The following is an 8,730-nucleotide window of genomic DNA, read 5'->3' as shown; positions in this document are numbered from 1 at the left end:
TGAATTGTATGGTAAGAGTACGTTTAGTTTTCTAAGAAGCTGCCAAACTGTTTTCCAAAGTGATTGTACCATTTTGCATTCCCACCAGCAATGAATGAGAGTTCTTGCTGCTCTACATCATCATCATCATTTGGTGTTGTCAATCTTACAGATTTTGGTGGTTCTAATAGGTATATACTGGTATCTCATTGTCATTTACATTTACATTTCACTGATGGCATGTGATGTGGAACATCTTTTCATATGCTTATTTGCCATCTATATATCTTCTTTGGTAAGGTGACTGGTAAAATTTCTTGCCCATTTTTTAATCTGGCTGTCTGTTTTCTTACTGTTGAGTTTTAAGTGTTCTTTCTACATTTTGGATAACAGTTCTTTATCAGATGTGTCTTTAGAAAATATTTTCTCCTAGTCTGTGGCTTGTCTTCTCATTTCTTGACATCATTTTCTGCAGAGCAGAAGTTTTTAATTTTAATGTAGTTCAGCTTATCAATTACTTCTTTAATGAATTGTATCTGTGGTATTGTATCTAAAAAGTCATCACCGTACCCAAAGTCATCTAGTTTTTTTCCTATGTTATCTTCTAGGAGTTTTATAGTTCTGTGTTTTACATTTAGTCTTATGATCCATTTGGGGTTGATTTTTATAAATGGTGTAAGGTCTGTGTCTAGATTCATTTTGAAAAGATTGTCTTTGATCCATTGTATTGCCTTTGCCCCTTTGTCAAAAATCAGTTGACTATGTTTATGTGGGTCTACTTCTGGGCTCTTGATTCTGTTCCATTGACCTATTTGTCTCTTTTTTCACCAATACCACACTTTCTTGATTACTGTAGCTTCATAGGAAGACTTGACTGGTAGTGTCAGTCCTCCAACTTTGTTCTCCTTCAAAATTGTATGGCTATTCTGGTTTTCTCCTCTCCCTATAAACTTTAGAATCAATTTGTCAATATCCACAAAATTACTTGCTGGGATGTTGATTGGGATATCTGTAAGATTCTTAAGGATGGGGATATGTCTTCTCTTCCTCTCTGGATACCTAGTATGTTATTGGTGCCTGATTTATAGCAGTTGCTCAATACATACTTACTGAATAAATAAAATTACTAATGATGTGATCAGAGAATTAAGTCAAATATATAAGACACTGAACAAGTTCAGGATTCCTGGAAGCAGGAGGGTGGTGAGGAGGGAAGCTGAAATCAGATATGGATGCATGTGGGTAAAAATGAAAGTGGGGTAGAATTGAGGGAGTAGAAAGAATGATGGGGCAGGATTTTAAGAAGCAACGTGACCTTTGGAAATACCCAGAAGTGAGAAACATTTTTTGAGAAACACCATCAAAACTATATTGGAGGAAAGTATTTTTTTTTCAAAGCTATAACCTTATTTATCGTTATTTACTTTTACTGCACCAGGAAAGAGGCACATGAACACTCATAGCATATTTACAGGTTTCTAGTGTAAAAAGGCATTTTCTTTAAGATCTCTAAGGTTGGGGTATGCAAGAATGTGGAGACTCAGAAATTAGAAGGCTTAAGAATTTGCCTTCATTGATAGACAATGTGACAAGTTTTGCTGAGGGCTATGTGGCAGAGAACAAACTATGAGAGATCTTAAAAGCTGAAGGATTTTTTCCCCCTCTAAAATTTCTTCCTAGAAAAATAGATATCTTCTAGATATCTTTTGTGTCTCATGGATTTCCTGGCATTTTTATAAGGAATCTCAGTCATTTCTGCCTTATGTTCAGACACCACAACTTCTGATAAAATTTGCTACTTAGATATGTGTATTTTTCCTGGGACTCTAACACATCCTTGTTCTTAAAATCTCCTGGAAACCAGTATAATGCAATAGGCCAAAGGTTCTTGTCATTCCAGGCTAAGAACCAATTCACCTGATTGTAGAGCTCTAAGCAGAAAAACTAACTGTAGGTCCAACCAAGTAGTATGCAGGAGGCTACCTCTGTGTTTCCACCTTGTGACAGTTGTGTCCTGAGTAGCAACAGGCCAACGTTAGGAGAAAAGAGCAAGATGGGAGAGTCCTAGAAGACTTCTGACTGGATCTCAGTACATTTGTCCTTACTGCTCATGTCATGGTTAAAAGCCTCCTTTTCCTAACTTTTCTGTTCACTTCTTCTTCCATTCTGTTTTTCTTTCCTTTCAACATCTTCCCTAAGCCCATCTAGACAGTAAAACAGAAGAAAAGTTCCTTTTGTGGCCAAATGTTTTAATATGGTCTGGAAAGTGTTCACTATTAGATTCACCAAGCTGAATATTTCTGTAGACACTGTCTTATAACTCACGAAAATCTCTTTAAAATGGCTATTTGTCTACATGCCACTCATTTTGTTCTAATTAATAAATAATCAAAATTTTCATAAAACAGTGGACCAACTGCAAAAAGATTTGTGTGGGGGAGGGGAGTCTGAAGATAATTCATTATGTGAAAATGTTCATTCAAACAAATGGGTGCATGTTTTCTTTACAAAAATAATTTCATCTTAGAGCATAAAGAAATACAATCTAATTTTTTAAAAACCTAATTTTCACCTATATTTTCAGGATTCTGCTGGGGAGAGATAAGATAAAGAGGCATTCATCCTTGTAATTTTATTTTATTTTTTCAACTTCATATTTATTGCACACTCACTATAGGCAACTGACAAGTCCTCAAAACACAAAGCGTAGCAACACACAACTTCACTTCCAAGGGCTTCAGATATACCTGCTGTATTTTGTGGAAACATGTAGAAGAGAACAGTAATTTGGGTGAAAAAAAGAGGACACTTGATGGTTTGGGAGGGACATCAGCCTAAGCAAATGTTCCGAGTGTGAAAATACGGTCTTGCCTGAAAACCTCTTGTCTCACCTAGTCCTTAGTCACCACGCCTTCAACCATGTTTTTAACCTCTGCTTTTCCTATTTCTGCCACCTTAGACTTGCAGCTCTGTCAATTCCCTTGCCTCTAATTCCATCTTTCTACTCACTACAACTTAACATTTCTGGGAAGCATTTTAGCAAAGCTATTTCAAAAGCATGAAAAGTCCAATTTGTCCAATAGTTTTTTTTTACTCAAAAGCAGCGGTCCCCAACATTTTTGGCACCAGGAACCGGTTTCGTGGAAGACAATTTTTCAAGAGGGGAGATGGTTCAGGCAGTAATGTGAACGATGGGGGGAATGGGGATGGTTCGGCGGTAATGCAAGCGATGGGAAGAAGCAAATGAAGCTTCCCTTGCTTGCTCGCTGCTCACCTGCTGTGCGGCCTCCTTCCTAACAGGCCCGCTGACCAGTACTGGTCTTCAGCCTGGGGGTTGGGAGAACCCCTGCTCAAAAGGATTTATACTAAGGAAGCAGGAATGCTTTCCAAACCTTAAGTTACTTAAGTCTTATTTATAACTAGCATAAAAATCGAAAACTTAAATGCTTAATGACGGGGAACTATTGGAGATAAATTAAAATACATTCATTAGAAGAATTATTAAACCATTAAAATTTGTTTTTCAAGGAATATTTAATAACAAGGTAGATAACATGCTTATCTAACATGTATTTTTATATCACTGAGGCTAAAGTAAAATGTCCTTTTTATTGGGTAAGTATGGCCTGCTGTATGTGTACACTGCAGTGCAATTTAAAAAATACTGTAATTATAATTTCAGAACTTCAGAATCTGAATAGGTGCCAGTGTTCTCTCCTTTTTTTTATATGGGAAAAAAAATCCTTTGAAAATCTTTTGAAGCTTGGATAAAAATTCCATAACTATATTCTTAGTATCACTCTGTAGAGTCTTCATGATTCAGATGATACAAGGGAAGCTTCAGTGCAACCTTTTAGAGAAGACATTCCAGCTCTCATGATCTCATCAACCAGGAGAATGTTGGTGGCAATCACAGTGCAGGAATGAAGAAGCTGTTTCTTTACGCAATAGTTATCCCATATGCCTACTTCTCTTGTTACCATTGGCTCACCTGTGTTCAAGTCCACACCCACGAGTTGACCTGATTCTGAATGTTCTGCTTGAACTTTAACTAGTTTCCTAAAAGTCAAAACCAGAGTTCTGAGCAAGAACCTTGGGAATAATGAGCAATGTATCAGCAAATGCTTGAACTCCAAGTTCGGCCCTGCCCTTTACACTGGGCTTGTGTTTAATCAGGGCTTCTGCCATTGCCACTTCCACTGCACCAGCACCTGGAACTACACAGCAATCATCAATAGCATTTTTAACAGCCCTCAAGCCATCTCTTATTGCATCTTTGATTTGAGTAAGTGTGTGCTTTTTTGGTCCTTTGATCAACAGTGTGACCGAGCAAGGATTGTTACATTTCTCAATAAAGGTGAACTTCTCTTCTCCCAATGTATATTCATAGACAAGTCCTGCATGTCCCAAACAATCAGGATTTAGGTCATCAAGAGAATTTAGGGCTACCCCACCACAAGCAAGAGTCAGTCTTTTCATATTTCTTCTTTTAGCTCTGCACAGAGTTACTATGCCTTCTTTTGCAAGAGCATCTAAGGAAAAGGTGTCAATTCCCTTTTGATTAATAACAACAAATCCTTTATCTGAATCATCACAGGATTTATTTTTCAGGTCTATTCTTTTTTTAACTCTGTCTTCAATGAATTTTCTTTCAGCTTTCACTAGTTTCTCTCTCTCTCTCCTCTGCACTCTTGTAAAAAAAGCCAGAATTCACTTCTGTTTTTTCATATTCTAATGACACGTTGCATGTGAGGATGTATGCATCTTCTACTCTCTTTTTCATATCAGGATGCCATGCCCCATGGTCCAAAACAAGACCTCTGATTAAGCTTCTATCGGTTTCAGATTTAGGTTTCATCTCCATGATCTCAACCATGAAGAGGTCAATAGGTTCGTCTTGTTTTTTAATGGCTAAAATGGAGTCCACTACAGCCTCTGTTAAGACATCAGCAAGTTCAGCATGAACTTGAGTACATAGAGATGTTCTGGCCACGTCTATGGTGTTTCCCTGTCCATTCCTTTGCTTACTTTGACTTGTTCCAAAAACTGAAGTGACTTTTCCTTTGCACCTTCAAATCCTTCTGTAATTATTCTGGAACGAAGACCTTTAGAAATGTAGCGATCCACCTGCTTCAGGAGCTCTCCCATGATTAGGACATTGGAAGTGGTACCATCACCAGTTATGTCATTCTGGGCCGTTGCTAATTTGGCTGTTAAGGAGGTTGTTGCGTGTTGAATTTGCATTTCATGGAGCAGCATATTTCCATCTTTAGTGAGCTTGATGTCTCCAGCACCAGAAACAAGCATCTTCATGGTGCCCTTAGGCCCCAAGTTGGTCTTCAGCACATCCTGCAGCCCCCAGGCCACACTGATGTTGACCGCCAATACCGCCTAGGCTCAGGCCACCTTGGCCTTGGGGTTCAGGGTCTTCACGGCCGCCATAGCTGACCCAAAAGAAGAAAATGAGGGAACCGGAAAGCCCAGAGCCAGTTCAGCATGGCCTGCCATCCTTGTAATTTTACACTGCTCTTTGTTTGTTTGTTTGTTTCAGTCTCCTACTTTCACGAGACAGATTTCCTCTCACACAGAGACCTGACTCTAGGAGGCTTCTGCATGGCAGAAGCCTATACTTCACTTCATGGAATTGAGGGCTTTTTATTAGAGCAAGTGTTCCTAACTTGGGAACCATTCCTTTAGGAGCTTCATTGTTCAGGTCAAGAGAACATGCTTAAAAATGCTTGAGGACTCAAAGAGCTTTTGTTTATCTGGGTTAGAGCAAAACTGGACAAGTGTTATTTTATTAAAGGTAGCTGCCATGTGTGATTTAAACCATTATTCATGAACTTTTAAAATTCTGTTATGTGAAAATAGATTGTTTTATCTTACTAACTTCGGATCGGTCTTTTACCCACACATAATTTTATATCATCATGCATTGGTCATTTGAAAATATTGGCTACTGAGTTATGCAGATCTTCCAAATGTTGACACATTTTATAATACAAGCTATTTTAAAAATACTATTTGTTAGTATCACCTTTGAGCTCAGAAAATTCTTCAGGTATTGGGAAGCTATTAGGCTCACAGCAGCCTATATAAGTCTTCTAAAATTTTCATTTTTGCTTGAAAGCTCAAATTTTTCCTTTGGTGACAAATACTTTCAGTTTTTATTCCTTGAAGCAATAAGCTCCCTTTGTTCATTTGTGAGAAAATGTCTGCCAAATACCTAAACTATGGTCTGAATACTAGTTTGTTGGTCAGTCATTCCTTCAAGTAAAAATAAAAGTTCTAATTAAAAAAAGCTATTAGTTCAGCTCACAGCTCAAACACTCATGCCTTTTCTCAGAGCAACCGTTGTACTGTACTTCAGTATGTAGCAGAAGTGTTGTATGTGTACTTCCTGTTTCACACACAGAATGTGACTCAGGTTTGAGACCTAAAAAAAATTAATTACTTTTATTGCTTCCTCAAGGACTTTAAGTGAAACTGTCATTTTTAAACAGCAAGTGCATAGCAGTGAAGAATAAAATGACTAATAAAGAATACAATGAATACAATGACAGCTTGGTGCCACTGCCTTGATTCATCCTAAGATGCCAATGGTTTTATCCATCATTACTTTTGTGTCGACAGTGCACCTGTTGACACAGAGAAAATAGTAAATAATCTCTGAGTGTATTTACGAAAATAGGTTTACCTTTTGTATGTCCTATAAAGTCTTGGGGACATCCAAGCATATACAGACCACAATTTGAGATCCTATGCTCTAGAACACCAATGGGTAGATGCAAGTGTATATGTATATAGACTGATTGTATACATAGGTTTGTATATTTCTCTTTGGGCAATGTTCAAAGCCTTCATCACATTGTTAGAGGATGTCATGTGACCTAGCTGTTTTTCAAATGAAGAAATACAGCTTAAAAAAATTGTCATTTGGCCAAAGTCACACAAATTTGTGTGTGTGACATGGTAGATTCAGGACACCATTTTATTTCTTTTTGCCCCCAAAGTCCATATTCTCAACCTCTATGCTAACCATAACATTAGGCATTTTGAGAAATGGTACAGGAATATAAGAATGGTAAAATGCAGTAGGTGGCCCCAAGAAGTTTACAATCCATAAAGGAAGATAAGGCAGATAAATAAATTTAAAACACAAATAGCATAAAAATGGTAGATAACATTAACCTAAAGTATTGGGAGGCTTCGGAAAAGGAAGTCCCATCACATTTTCGAGACCAAGAAAGACTTGGTGATCTTGAAAGGAAGATGGCATTTGGGATGATCTGATGGATGGTAGGGTTTTACAGAGTAGAGGAGATTGTTATAGATAGAAGCAATGGCATAAACAAAGGCAGGAAGCCAGGAAATTGAGGGCTGTGTGTGGGAAACCATGAGTAATCTAGTTCAGCTGGAGTGTCTGGGAATCATATACAAATGAACTTAGTAAAATGTGTTGGAATCAGAGGGCCATATGCCAAACTAAAGAGTTATATAAGATTCATGTTTCCATGGAGCCATTGAGAGATTTTTGAATAGAGTTTGGTTATAACTGGGCTCTTGCTTTGGTACCTTCTTGGGACACTATTACTCATTGAGCAGTAATTATTTAATACCAGAACACTATAAATTGAAAGTTTATGAAGAATGATTTATTATCATTGTTAAGAAAGAATGATCAAAAGAATTATTTCCTTTATCTGGTAAAAAAAACAAAAAAGATGAATGAACTGTCTTTAGAGTGTATGTTTCTATTGATGCTTGAAAAACATATTCACTTGCGTAGTCATTTCCTGCTTATCACTGGATCAATACAATGGAACAGTTATTAGTATTTCTCAAAATGGTTTCTATTCTTATTGTTGGGTCCATACTAAAGATGTGACATGACAAATGTAAAAGGAGCATCAACTAAGGCTTCTCTTCAGTCTGCTCACTCCAATTTGAACTATTAAAACATGTTTAAATTATCTTTGAAAGAGTAAATGAAGCCTCAGTATAAACCATAACACAGAAGATAATGAGCTAATGAAAGCAGGAGTCCCACATTCCTGCTCTGAAGAAAGACCTTCTATAACTACAGGACTTCCTGGGCTTCTACTGCCAAATGCAGGTTGTGCCATACCTGTATTCTGAGATTGTTTGCTTGCCTCTGAGGGCCTCACAGAGCCATTAGTTGCCCATCAAATGTCTTGTACTTCAGATGAGTGAGGCTTATGAATATGCATCTCTCCCATAAATCCCAGTCTGTAAAGGTTCACATAAATTTCATCTTTCATCTGGAAACCAGTATTCCACTGGCTGAGTACTGTTGCTGCCACTACCGGTACTAGTACCACTGCTACTACAATTGCTGGTTGCTATGTATTGAGTACTAAGTACTAAGCTTGTGCTAAATGCTTTATATGCAATCATCTGAGATTGGTTTATTTCCTTGATTTTTTACACAAGAAAACTGAAGCTTAAAAGAGTTACAAGTTTTTTCCCAAATGTACACAGCTAGTCAAGCAATGGTCTGTCTACAAAGATTCATGTCATGGCCCTCGTCCCTCACCTAGCTAATGCCTACTTATCCACAAGCCTCAATTTAAATGCTATTGCCTCAGAAGACTTGTCTGACCCACTAGACTTAATTAAATTAACTTTCTATAAATTTATGTATCTCCCTTACTTAACTTTTTAAATACTACTTTCATATTATATCAATACTTACTTGTTTAATATCTGTCTTTACTGCCAGACTCAAAA

The 8,730-nt window shown here is 37.4% G+C and overlaps 1 pseudogene; it reads right to left on the bottom strand.

Annotated features, from left to right (window-relative positions):
* Nucleotides 1-3,791: 3,791 nt before the first annotated feature.
* Nucleotides 3,792-5,421, bottom strand: LOC118897970 (annotated as a pseudogene).
* Between the last annotated feature and the right edge of the window lie 3,309 nt (nt 5,422-8,730).

Source organism: Balaenoptera musculus, chromosome 7 (assembly GCF_009873245.2).
Source record: "Balaenoptera musculus isolate JJ_BM4_2016_0621 chromosome 7, mBalMus1.pri.v3, whole genome shotgun sequence".
NCBI lineage: Eukaryota > Metazoa > Chordata > Mammalia > Artiodactyla > Balaenopteridae > Balaenoptera > Balaenoptera musculus.
This window is presented reverse-complemented; position numbering and strand designations above follow the sequence as displayed.